This window comes from Heterocephalus glaber, unplaced genomic scaffold (genome assembly GCF_053883595.1).
Source record: "Heterocephalus glaber isolate CG9 unplaced genomic scaffold, H.glaber_assembly_v1.0 deba00001504, whole genome shotgun sequence".
NCBI lineage: Eukaryota > Metazoa > Chordata > Mammalia > Rodentia > Bathyergidae > Heterocephalus > Heterocephalus glaber.
Genome location: NW_028258324.1, coordinates 13,130,924 through 13,145,105, shown reverse-complemented (window position 1 = coordinate 13,145,105; position 14,182 = coordinate 13,130,924). Strand labels below are relative to the sequence as shown.

At 35.6% G+C, this 14,182-nt stretch overlaps 1 protein-coding gene across 15 annotated transcripts in view; it reads right to left on the bottom strand.

The window, feature by feature from the left end:
* Nck1 (NCK adaptor protein 1) overlaps positions 1-14,182 on the bottom strand; it is a 138,038-nt gene that overhangs the window by 36,199 nt on the left and 87,657 nt on the right. Inside the window, exon 2 of one of the 15 annotated variants that reach the window (XM_087186198.1) lies at positions 3,135-3,213. The exons of the other annotated variants lie outside the window; for them this stretch is intronic. The gene's annotated coding sequence lies outside the window, so the exon portion shown is untranslated. The remainder of the gene's footprint in view (positions 1-3,134; positions 3,214-14,182) is intronic. 15 annotated transcript variants of the gene reach the window in all.

Genomic DNA, 14,182 nt, shown 5'->3' with positions numbered 1-14,182 from the left:
ATTCTCTATGAATGCGCAAGGGGCAGATTAAGTCAGAGAACACCTACTTGTTTAATTCAGAGGTCTGCATCCTCTCACAGACTGTCAAAATATATAATCCTAAACAAGGAATGTTTATTGAATGCCCATAATCTAGGTTACTGTCTTAGTATTTCCCTCACAGTAATTCTTTAAAGCACTATCCTCATTTTACAAAGTATGACTTAGAGGTTAAGAAGTTAAATGGCTTTTCAATCTTGGAAAACAACTGGTGGAAACTGGAAGTCAAATGTATGTACTTCACTTCCCCATGTACTCTGAATTACTATTTTGCCTCTAAAAAAACAGAAAAGTACATACAAATTTACTAAATTAGTGATCTCAGACATTCTGGTTTCACCCTTTAACAACACTTAGAAATTACTGAGGACCCCAGAGAGGAGGTGATTATGTAGGTTCTATCAATATTTACCATTACTCAGGAATTAAAACAGTAAACCTAAGAATATATAGGAATTAAATTACAAATATTTAATCCAATGCATTTTAATGTTTTTATGAAAATAATTATGTTTTCTAAAAGACAATGATGAGCGCAAAGAACTGAAAGCTGGAGATTAAGGCATGGCCAGACAGCTGGGCAAGTGGATGTGACTTGTCAGTCACAGAGATCCAGGAGACATGTGCCCAAGCCCTGCATCTGGAACCACTCAGAAAGTGCTATCTTTAATTCTTCTAGTAAGAACTCAAGCAGGTTTTTGATAGGTGGACCTAGACCTGACATGGGAGATACAAAAGACTGCTATTAAACTGGTAACTATTGTTACCTCTTTCAGTGGCCCACTCCACAGGACATAGCTCCTTTTCTGAGAGCGTATTTTTTTCCCTACCTTTAATACTTTTAATAAATATAAAACCTCACTACCCTTTTTTTTCTGGTACCAGGAATCAAACTCAAGACCTTGCTCTTGCCAGGCAGGCATGGGGCCACTGAGCTAAATCCCCAGCCCTCACTACCTTTTTCCCTTGTCTTGACCAATTCATTGTTCAGGAGAAAGAATCTGGAAAGCACCTCTAGGAGACTCCAGAACCACAGCCTGGTAATGAATGACATTCAATTTCTGCACATCTTTTACATGTCTGATTTAATTCAAACCAGGAAGATTCTTATACCTGTTCCTACATTTAATGTGCTGCAGTATGTTCTGGTTTAAGTATATGAAGAAAACTTGATCTTACACAGACAGGTAGTTGAAAAAAAAAAGTATTTTAAAAGTATTTTTGGATAATTATGGATTTTTTTTCCTTTTAGTTACTACACCAAAACGTTAAGTTGGGGCTTCCTGGTTCTGAGGGAGGATAGAAGAAATGGAGATAGGTAGAAAGAAGACAAGGAAAATCAGAATTTTGGAATTGTATTTTTGGGGAAACTGCAGCTTCAGGTCAAGAAAGTTACTTAAGCCTTTTTCCTTTCCAAGAACCACCCCCCCCCAAAAAAAAATCCCTAAAGATTTTAAAGACAAAATAAGCCTGTAAATTGGGCTTTTCACCTGTAAATTACATTTTTTGCCATAGACCTCTACCTCTATCCTCCTATCCTCAAGGAAGCAGCAATATAGGTGAGCAGTTTATCTCAACTTCATGTAAGTTTACATTCTGACATAGCCCAGCAGATGGGTAGCATGACAGTAAGGGTACACATCTTAGATCACCCATCTTGAAGATGTCTCCAAGCCCCATAGAGATACCCAGCTCCAAATCATAAGGCACACCTCTCTCGAGGGCCCAAACTATTTCTTTCAGTGGCTACTTTTAAAATTTGTCTATTCTCACATCCCTCACACACAAAACAGAAAAAGAAATACATAAATCTCGTATTTTCACAATTTTGATTTCTTTTTTTTTTTGGTACTGGGAATCAAACTCTTGGACCTTGAGCTTGCAAGGCAGGCAGTGGCACCTCTGAGCTAAATCCCCAGCCTGCAATTTTGATTTCTAAACATAGCTCAAAACAAACTTTCACACAATCCAAGGTAACATAAACATAGATATTTACTATGCTATTGTTTGATGTAACTGAAACTAATCTAAATATCCTTCAATTGGGGGATGAATAATAATTCTGATGCATGCAAGTTTATGGTAGACTTGATATCATTTTGAAAATGGCAGACTTGAATATGATTATGATATAATTATGTTTATAATCTTGACACATCTGTATAGCACTCATTGGTCTGAAAACAAATAGAACTTAAAGTGAGAGGAATGAAATAAGTTTTGGAATTACAGTTTTGTTTTGTTTTTTTTGGTACCAGAGATCGAACTTGGGTCCTTGCGCTTGCGCAGCAAGCAGTGAAACTTGGAGCTAAATCCCCGGCCCCTGGCATTACAGTTTTTTAATATATATATTCTTTTCCTTTTTTTGGTACCAGAGATTGAACTCGGGACCTTGCATTTGCAAGGCAGGTGGCAGAACCACTGAGCTAAATCCCCAGCCCTATATTATTTTCTTTTTTACACCAGATAGAAAATGAAAACCAAGAAATGATACTATAGTTTTCTTTCTATACACAGGTATAGTATATACATGTGTTTTAGAGGTTTAAATCCATGGACTGGAAGAATATATACCAAAGTTATGATTGTGCCTGCCTCTGTAAGTGCAAAGCTGGGCAAGAGAATACAGGCTGTAATCCTGTTATAATGTTAGCTTAAATTCTGAATTAAAAATGAAAATATTGTTTAATTCTCAAAAAAAATTAAGATTTATTATGTATACATATCCACTCCCCATGATGAATATAATCATTATACACTTCAAACATGTACAGTGCTAATAAAAATTGTAAAAAATTTGTCTAATCCCTTTGCCTCTTACTGACATGTCCCAAAAATTCTATTTCCATGATAGGAGTCCGTGAACCTGCAATTTAATTCTGAAGGTAGGGTAGGTTTAGGAACCTCCTAAAAACCTCTCCACAGTGACAGCTGTTTGATTTTGGGGATGGCATAGTTCAAACCCAAGGCCTCACATATACTAGGCACAGGTAGTTTCGTAAATATCAGTTTCCAGAGTGAAACCCAAAACTACCGATGAACCTCTTGTACTGTTTTGTTAGGACTCACTGGCAGCCGGGCATAGAGACACACACCTATAATTCCAGCACTTGGGAGACTGAAGCAGGAGGATCACCACAAGTTCAAGGCCAGCCTGGACTACATAGTGAGACCCTATATCCAAAAAAAAAAAAAAAAATCACTAACTGAAGTATTTTTATTTCCAGAGAAGATAAAAATAAATCCACTGCACTTAATTGTTTACAGTTAAAATCTCCAGAAAAAAATACGAAGAACAGCCACTGAAGATTCCGAAAAAAAAGTAAATTAACAGCAAGCAGGTTGGGGAGAGAAATCAATTTGAAAAAAGACCAATATAGCAGCAATACATTTCCTTATGATTCCCTCTACCACCACCATTACCATTACCATTACCACCATCACCACTACCACACTTTTATTTCCTGGCTTTGACCAGAAAACAGGTGGGCAGAATAGAGAACTGTATAGTAGGTCCAGTCAGAAGAAAAATAAATTTAACATGCTCCTTAAGAGGAGCATATTTGCCCAAAATATGGGGGGAAAAGGCTCTTAAAAGCCAGAGGGTACTTGTGTTAAATCCCTGGAGCTTTCCTTCCCTTTCCCTTCCCTTTCCTTTTCTTCCCTTTCCCTTCCTTTCCCCTTTTCCTTCCCCTCCCTTTCTCCTCCATTCCCCTTCCCCTTCCTTTCCTTTCCCAGCCTTGTCCCAGGAAAGGATTTACTCTGCTGTCACAATGACAGAAGATGGCACATATGTTATTAAGACCTCAAGAGAAAAACTTGTTCCTCTGGATAAATGAAGAACAAATTGAGACTGAGTGGTAGCAAAAGGAGAGGGAGATACTCTTTTTCTCTCTCTCTCCTATCACCACCTTACCTTGAAGGTAGGTTCAGCCAAGCCTTGAACTGGACAACATCGGGGAGACACAAATTCTGAGAACCTAATCTTTCTAGCCAGAGGAACCAGGAAAAGGATCAAAAGGAGCCAGCAAACACAGAAAAACCTCTCAGGCCTCAACACTAGTCTATATGATAAAAATTAAAGACTTGAGCTGGCGATTTAGCTCAGTGGTTCCAGCGCCTGCCTCGAAAGCACAAGGTCACAAGTTCGATTTCCGGTACCAAAAAAAAAAAAAAAAAATTAAAGACTTAAAAGGGCATGCCCGCACTCTGGGAGCCTAAGGGAAGAGAGGAAGATGACAAATTCAAGCCCAGCCTGTTCAGCAACTTAGTGAGACCCTGTCTTTAAATAAAAAATAAAAAAGGAGTTGGGTATGTAACTCTGTGTGAAGGCCCTGGGTTCAATCCTTAGTACTGCAAAAACAAAAACAAACAACAAAGACAGCAAAAACCGCTATTGTCTCACTTCCCCCACCTTACCCTAACCCCACAAAGAGATTTAAAGAAACACTAGCATAGTATCTAACAGTTCAAGATCAAATTTTAGGATGATGATTCTAGCCCCCTCAAAGTTCCTTGCCTGAGAAAAATCAATATTATGGTGTCACATGCCTGTAATCCCAGCACTTGGGGAGGCTGAGGCAGGAGGATTACAAATTCAAACTCACCCTGAGCATCTCAGTAATTTAGAGACCCTGTCTCAAAATAAATAAAAATTAAGAAATGAGTTGGGTATGCAGCTCAGTGCACAGGTTCTGGGTTCAAGGTACAGTCCCACAAAAATAATAGTAAGTTTGTTCCCTCCAGGTAAATGCCAATTCAAAAACTCTAGTCTGTGAATTTGTGACCTAGTCACACTGACCAACCTTCCATAATAGCATTCAATGCCTTTATCATAGCAACCATTTTTAAAAAATTGATCTTTTGTTTTGGCAAAGACAAGTTCAGTTTGCACTGAATTCTTTCAACAGTTATTAAATAAAAGTCATTTTTACCACTTTTAACTGTTTATCTTTGACAGCTTCTTATAAAGTTAAAATATACATTTATCATATGACTATATCTAATTCCTGGATATTTACCCTCGTAGGACAAATACCTATGATCACGCAAAAACCTGAACTCAAATGTTTACAGCAGCTCTACTGACCACCACAAACTGAAAACAACCCAAAAGCCCTTTAACCACTTAATAGTTTACCCTGAGTGTCATTCAGGCAGTGTGTTTATGTACTATCAGGGGTCATTTCAAACAATCCATCCTTTTTTCCTTTCTCTTTCTCTTTTCTTGTAGGCAGAGTCTTGCTCTGTAGTTCAGGGGCTGGCCTTGCACTCATTATGTAGCCCAGGCTGTCCTTGAACCCGCAGCAATTCATGTGTTTTCATTCCTCTTAAGTAAAAACTTATGAACAGAACTGTTGGTATTTAACAGTAATACAAGAAATTTCTATCTTGTTTTCCAAAATGGTTTTATCATTTTACATTCACATTAGCAGTATTAGAAAGTTCTAACTGGTTCATACCTAAGCTGACATTTGTTCATTTAAAACTTTTAACTTAATCTCCCTAATGAGTGTATAATTCGATCTTGTTATTGTACTGATTAGTATTTTTCTGATTCTAGTGTTGCACACCTTTCCTTGTGCTGTACTATCATCTTCTTGTGTCTACTTAATTGGGTTGTCTATTAATGAGCTGTAAGAGTTCTTTATATATTTTGGTCATAGGTTATATTTATTATAAATATGTTCTGGTTAAGGACTACTTGTCATTTTCTTCATGATGTCTTTTAAAGTTCTAAATTTTGATGGAATCTCATTTATCAACTGTTTTCTTTTATACATCATGTTTTTGTATCCTAGGAAATCCTTGCCTACCCTAAAACTCATGAACATTTTCCCTTATAATTTCTTCTTATAGTTTTAAGTCTTTCATATTTAGGTTCATAGATCCTTTCAAGTTATTTCTCTATATGAAAATAAAGGGTTGAGGTCCATTTTTTACATATAGATACCAATATTCTAGTACCATTTGTTGAAAAGATTGTCTTTTCCTCTGTTCTTGAGTTGAGTTTATGTTCTATAAAATGTTAATGTTAAATAATCTTTCAAAAATCAATGGACTGAGGGCCGGGGATTTAGCTCAGTGGTTTTGCCACCTGCTGCACAAGCGCAAGGACCTGAGTTCGATCCCCGGTACCAAAAAAAAAAAAAACAGTGGACCGAGTGCAAGGACCCAAGTTCGATCCCTAGTACCAAAAAAGAAAAAAAATCAGTGGACCGTATATGTGTGGTTCTATTTCCAGACTGTGTTTTACTCTGTTGATCTATATGTCTTTCCTTATGCCAACGTTGCCTTGATTACTGTAGCTTTAGAAGAAGTCTTAAAATTATGTAATAAATGTCTTCCAACACTTTTTTTCTTCTTACTTTGTACTCCTACATAACTTTTAAATTTCAATATCCAAGTCTTCATTTATAGCAAGTATATACAGACCTGAATTTTTATATATACCTTGTGTTTTCTAATCCTGCTAAATTCAAGTATAAGTTCTAGGGGCTCCTAGAGATTTCTTAGTATTTTCTCTGTAGATGATCATTTCATCTACATATAAAGATTTTGCTTCTGCCGTGCCAATCCTATCCTAGTTGTGTCATTTTATTGCCAGACTATTTTGGCGGGGACTAGGTTTCAAAGTTTAATGGACAGATAAACAAACAGTAAGCATATCTGTCCTTGTTCCCCACCTTAAGGAGAAAGCATTGTATCTTCCCCATTCATATAAGGTGTTTTTGCTGAAAGTATGGAGTACACATCTTTTATATGTTGAGAAAGTTCTGTTCTACTTCTAGTCTCCTCATAGTTTTTACTGTGAACAGCTGTAGAATTTAGTCCAATACTTTTCCTGTAACTACTGATAGGATCATATGGCTTTTTTCTTTCCTCTGTTAAAATGATGACTTTTGGGGGTGGATCTTCCAAAGCTGAACCAACACTGCCATCCCTATAACAAAACCATTTACTACATACTGCCAGATCTGACTTCTAACAGTTTTTTGTTAAACGAATTTTTATTTATGTTCATACTTTTCTCTTCTATTATCTTTATCCAGTTTTAGTATTAGCACAATGTTGATTTCCTAAAATGAGGGGAGAAGTGTTCCTTTTTTTGCTTTAAATGTTCGATATAATTTATCAGTTAAAATGTATATGAGCCTGCTGTTGTCATATAGGTAGGTTTTCAAGCTAGGAATATACTTTATTTAATAGCTGCTATTCAAATTTTGTATTTCTTCCAGACTCAGTTTCATTAATTTGTCTTCCAAGGTACTTCATAGAAGTTGTCAAATTTATTTCAAAAACGATTTTTGTAATATGCTTTCTATATCCTTTTAAATTCTGTAAAATCTGTGGTAATGTCCTCTAAATCTTGATATTATAATTTTTTAAAAATGTATGATTGATATTGTGTAATGGGAAGAAAAGGTCTAAAGGAGTAGGGGAAGTGGGAGGGGTAGGAGAAAGGAAAGAAGGGAAAAGAAAAAATATGAGAAAAGGAAAAAAATGGAAACAAAGTCTTTGTAAATAGGGAAGGGTAGAGGGGGTGAAGGGAGGGCAGGGGAATGGGGAAAAAATAAGTATCAAGATACATCGTGTAAAGGTACAAGATCCCAATGATGAATGTAACTGTATTTTATACCTAAAATGTACCAATAAACAATGAAAAAAAAATGAGTTTTGCAGATCTTCCGAATGTTAACATCTGATACAGTATTACATAAATTTCTTTCTACTTCCAGGATCTCCAGAGAGAAAAATTCAACTAATATCCTAGTATTATGAAAAAAGTTGGCTTTGTAGATCCCTAAGAGGTCCACTTCAGGAACACTTAAGAGAACTACCAATCTAAACATATGAAAAATACTAAACCAACCATCTAAAAAACATGTTTCTTCTCAAACTGCTTTACAAATTCATTAGATATAGCTAGCTGTACATTAATACACTAAATCTGTCAAATCATTTAATCTAAATATTATATATAAACTGAGGAACGGTATTGTTTGCTATATATTAAGTTAATAATAGGACCCTTTTGGCAAGACAGTTGTTATTTTCTGAGGAAAAAGGTGTCAACTAGTAGTATAAAATTTTTCTGAAGGGAAATCTGTTGTGCTACTAAAAATACAATTTTAAGAGTCTGCTGTACTTTAACACATATCTTAACAATTCCCTGTTTCTGATAAGAATCAGCTAAGTAACAATACCCAAGTGACTAAGTCCGGAAGTTTGGTGGGTTACAAAGCAATCAGTAAACAATGAAGGGAGAAAAATCCCCAAATAACTAACTCCTATATGCCAAAAGTAATGCAAAAAGAAAACAAGGCAATTTGTAAGATGATGTTTACTCTACTCAATCTTCTAAGTTCTATTATCTTGTTGAATAAGTTTTATTGATAAATACTCTTAGTAATGAAACAACCAAAGAAACAAATTCTATCACTGGGAAAACAGAAAAATCATGAGCTACTCAAAAATAAAGCCAAATTAAAATCAAGACTTTTTGTCTTTGGTTTTTTTAAGTATAGGTCAATTAAAATGCCATCTCAGGGCTAGGGATTTAGCTTAGTGGTTCCACCGCCTGCTTCGCAAGTGCAAGGTCCCAAGTTCAATCCCCAGTAACAAAAAAATAAAATAAAATAAGGATTGAAACATTTCAGACATACATTTTCAAAAAACTTAAATCCAATACTTACTCAGGAAACAAGTGAAGTAAATGCTTCAGCAAAACAAGGGAATAAAAAAAAGAAGACAAAGAATCTACGCAACAGGAGAACTAATGACAAAAATGCAAAGGAAATTTCCAGAATGCTAGCAAAAGAAAATCTAGCTCTGAATAATCTAAATTGGAGTAGGATTCCAAGAAAAACTGTGATAGAGTATCTGACAGATATGACAATGTGAAAAATTATACAAATGTGAATTTTATAAGAAAGCTATAAGTAAAAAGTATTTTTAAATAAAGACTTCATAAATTTTTTTTGTTTACTATTCTGATTATTATTTATTTTTTAATATTAAATTCTTTTATTGGTACATTGTAGGTATACAACACAATTACATTTCTCATTGGGAACTGTACCTTTACATAATGCATCTTGGTTCTTATTTTTTCCCCATTCCTAGCTCTCCCTTCACGCCTTCCACCCTCCCTATTTACAAAGACTTTATTTCCATTTTTTCCATTTCTCATCATTTTTTCCTTTCCCTTCTTTCCTTTCCCCTGCCCCTCCCACTAACCCTACCCCTTTGGACCTTTTCTTCCTATTTTACATTATCGATTATTCATTCTAATCATTGGTACATTTTAGGTATACAATATAATGACATTCATCATTGGAAAGTTGCACCTTTACATAGTCTCTCTTGGTTCTTATTTTTCACCCTTGCCCAGCCCTCCCTTCAACCCCTCCAGTCCTCCCTATTTACAAAGATTTTGTTCCTATTTTTCCATTTTCTCATATTAATCCCATTCCCTTCTATCCTTTCCCCTAGCCCTCCCACTTCCTTCCCCTTTGTCCCTTTTCTTCCTATTTCACATTACCTATTATACATTTAGTCCTTATTTACACTTTCAGTTTCTCACACCAGAGAAACTATTCGGAATTTATTCATGTGTGTCCTATTTATTTCACTTAAGAGTATCGCCTCAATGTGCATCCACTTAGCTATAAATGTCTCTAATTTCTCATTTTTTATGGCTGAGTAGTACTCCATTTTATTTTAAAAAACCACATTTTCTTTATCCAGTGTCCAGTTGATGGGCATTTGGGCTGTTTCCAAGTTTTAGCCATTACAAACTGTGCTGCTATGAACATGGGCGCACATATATCACTGTGGTATGATTCTTTTAATTCTTTGCAAAGCTACTGTGATAAAAACAGCATGGTACTGGCAAAGAAACAGACTTGAGGACCAGTGGAACAGATTAGAAGATGCAGAAACAACACCAGACACACTCAGCCATCTCATCTTCAACAAAGGAGCCAAACACCCTGACTGGAGGAAAGATAGCCTCTTTAATAAATGGTGCTGGAAAAATTGGGCTTCAACTTGCTAAAGAATAAAACTAGACCTATATCTCTCACCATGCACTAAACTAAAATCAAAATGGATTAAAGATCTAAATATTAAAATAGAAACTCTGAACCGGTTGGAACAGAGGTTAGGTAGAACCCTTGAAGACATCGGTGTAGGAAAAGATTTTATGAACAACACCTCAGTTGCCCGTGAACTAGCACAAACAATCAACAAGTAGGATCTCTTCTTATTAAAAGGCTTCTGCACAGCAAGAAAAACCACCAGTAGTGTGAAGAGACAACCCACAATGTGGGAAAAAATCTTCACCTGCTCTTCCTCAGACTAAGGTCTACTATCTCGAATCTATAAAGAACTTAAAAAGATCAGACCTCCCAAATTTAAAGACCCAATCCAAAAATGGGCATCTGAAATGAACAGACATTTCTCAGACAAAGAAGTAGAAATAGCAAATAAATACATGAAAAAATGTTCAACATCACTGGTCCTTCGAGAGATGCAAATGAAAACAACGCTGAGATTCCACTTCACTCCAGAAAGAATGGCTGCTATCATGAAATCAACCAATAACAAATGCTGGCGGGAGTGTAGACTGGTGCAACCACTGTGGAAATCAGTATGGAGATACCTCAAAGAACTAGGACTGGAAGTCCCATTTGACCCCGCTATTCCACTGCTGGGGATCTTCCCCAAAGAATTAAAAGAATTTATTTATTTATTTTTGCTTAAATTCTTTTATTGGTACATTTTAGGTATACAATACGTTTACATTTATGACTGGGTGTTTGTACCTGTACATGATGTATCTTGGTTCTTATTTTTTCCCCATTACCTGTGCACCCTTCCCTATTTACATAGACTTTGTTTCCATTTTTTTCTTTTCTCATAATTTTTCCTTTCCCTTCTTTCCTTTCCCTTCTTTCCATTCCCCTTCCCCTCCCACCTTCCCTACCCCTTTGGGCCTTTTCTTCCTATTTCAAATTATCAATGATTCATTTTAATCCTTATTTACACTTTCAGTTTCTCACACTAGAGAAACTATTCGGTATTTACACGTGTGTTCTATTTATTTCACTTAAGAATATGCCTCACGAATAACTGATAATTTGAAATTCAAAGAAAAGGCTCAAAAGGGTAGGGGTGGCAGGAGGGGAAGGGGAGAGATCAGAGTTACAGGCTGGAATCTGGAAAGAATCCATATATAGATTGCGCTTAACACTATAGGAAGAGGACTGGGGATTTAGCTCAGTGGTGCCGATGCCTGCCTCGAAAGCACAAGGTTCTGAGTTCGATGCCTGGTTCCAAAGAAAACCAAAAGTATAGGAAGAGATATAGATAGAGACTAGGATGGAGCTCATCAGTGGGTTGAGAAGAAGAGTCACTGAGATTAAAGGAGAGAAGGGTATGTTTCCAGAAGAAGCATATACAACTATGTACAGTACACAGTACTTGATAGTGTGATGAATGACTGTTACTGTTTTAGGTACTTATAACATGGTGTGCTTTTCATCCTTTAGAGCATAATCCTACTTATATAAAAGAGTTTACTGTAAAACAGTGTGCTGCTATCCCAGTGGTAGCCTCATGTATCTCATGTTTAACTGCGTATTTGGATAATATCAAGGGGCCATCACAGATGATTGACATACACCTTTTCAGTTTGCACTTAGAAGTTGGCACGCTGTGTGGTACTTTGTGATACACATGGATAAAATTGCCTAATAACATATTTCTCAGATTATATTTCCATCATGTGTCAAATGACTATATTGAAATTTAAATTTTAAAAAATTTGGCCTATGTGGAGTCTATTAGTTAATTAGAATTTTTTCTCCAGACCACTATTTGTTCAATATTAGTTTTGAAAATCTAAAACAAATCACATCTTCTGATGTCTTGTTAATGCTTGAGATGTTTTTTTAAATTATATGGAAAAATGTTTAAGTACTTTTCAGTTTTGCTTTGGTTGAGTTCTATTATATTTGAATATTATTATAGGGTTTTTTTCCCTTGCATTACTTTTCTTTGAATAATTTTAATTTTTGTATATGTGTGTTTAGTGAATGATAATAAAGTTATACATTTTAAATTTTAAAGAAAGAGTATGGCCTTAATATGTATCCATCTAGCTATAAATGTCTCTAGTTTCTTGTTTCTTATGGCTAAGTAGTACTCCATCTTATAAAAAAAACATATCTTCTTTATCCAGTTTCCAGTTGATGTGCACTTGGGCTGTGGCAGCGGGTATCACAATCCCCAACTTGAAACTATAATACAAAACTACTGTAATAAAAACAGCATGGTACTGGCAAAGAAACAGACCCAAGGATCAGTGGAATAGATGAGAAAATGCAGAAACAACTTCAGACATACTCAGCCACCTCATCTTTCTTTTGTTTTTTCTGGTACCAGGGATTGAACTCAGGTCCTTGCACTTGCGAGTCAGGCGGTGGAACCACTGAGCTAAATCCCCGGCTCTCAGCCACCTCATCTTTGACAAAGGAGCCAACCACCCTCATTGGAGGAAAGATAGCCTATTTAATAAATTGTGTTGGAAAAGCTGGATTTCAACCTGCCGAAGATTAAAACTAGACCCATATCTATCACCATGCACTAAACTAAGGTTGAAGTGGACTGAAGATCTAAATATTAAAACAGAAACACTAAACTTTCTGGAAGATAAATTAGGTAGAACTATTGAAGACATTGGCATTGGAAAGACTTTATGAAAAAAACCTCAGTTGCACAGGAACTAGCGGAAAGAATCAACAACTGGGGTCTTATCTTATTAAAAAGCTTCTGCACTGCAAGAGAATCCACCAACAGAGCTAAGAGTCAACATACAATGTGGGAAAAAAATTTTTTGCAGCTGCACCTCAGACAAAGGACTACTATCTAGAATATATAAAGAACTCAAAAAAATCAGAGCCCCCAAATTCAAAGACTGAATTCAAAAATGGGTATCTGAAATGAACAGACATTTGTCAGACAAAGAAGTAAAAGCAGCAAATAAACATATGAAAAATGTTCAAGAATTCATAAATTTTAAGAAAAATTAAGTTATACAAGATAGAAAATTTATGAGGGCTGGAGGTGTAGCTCAGTGGTAGAGCACTTGCCTAGTTAGTATACAAGGTCCTGGGTTTGATTCCTAGCACCATGGGAGAGACAGTGGCACAGACAGAGAAAGAGAGAGACAGAGAGAGAGGAAGAAAGGAAGAAACTTAAATCAAACATAAGACATGGTCAGCTGTATTATATTTAATATTTACATGGTTATAATAATGAAGACACTAAATAATTTTATCAATATGCAAGAAAAGCTAAAATTAATTTTCTCATTTATCTTAATAGAAAAATCAGTACATAATATTTAAATTTAATGAATGAAACAATAATATAGACATATTACCAAGTTACACTCAATTTTCCTTCTCACCTCATACTTAGTTTCTACCCCTGCTCTGCCAAAACTATGATGCAGGGCATATCACACCAACTTTCTTAAAACTCTTTCCTTAGCAGCAAAATAAGGGAATTGAACTATCAAAAAGTCTCTTTTTCTTAGTAGCAAAATCATAATCTAAATTTCCTCTATATTTTCTAATGTTTTGTTTTCTAAATTTCTCATTATACCAATCCTCTTTTCTTTTCTTTTTTTTTTTTTTTGGTACCGGGGATGGAACTTGGGTCCTTGCACTCGTGCAGCAGGTGGCGAAACCACTGAGCTAAATCCCCGGCCCTAACCCTCTTTTAATCTAATTGTTATCTCTTTAAATGTCATTCCAAGTTGAACATATTCCCAAACACAATTAGTAGAAGGGAAGAGAACATCATTTACCTAATGCTTTACACTATTAAGGTTTGAATTGTCCTATGTCATTAACAACCACATACTCCTAGTACACAAAATATGGTCACTTGAAATCTCATATATTTAACTTGCAATTAGCCTTTAATATTTAAGTGGTTTTCACACTAATTGCTGCACTTTATTACAATTCCCTCTCTTGTTTTCCATCTACTTGTGTAATTTTTATTCAAAAATAAGGCGAAAGATTTATACGATCTGAAGAGAAACTAGAGTATTTTTTATTCGAAAATA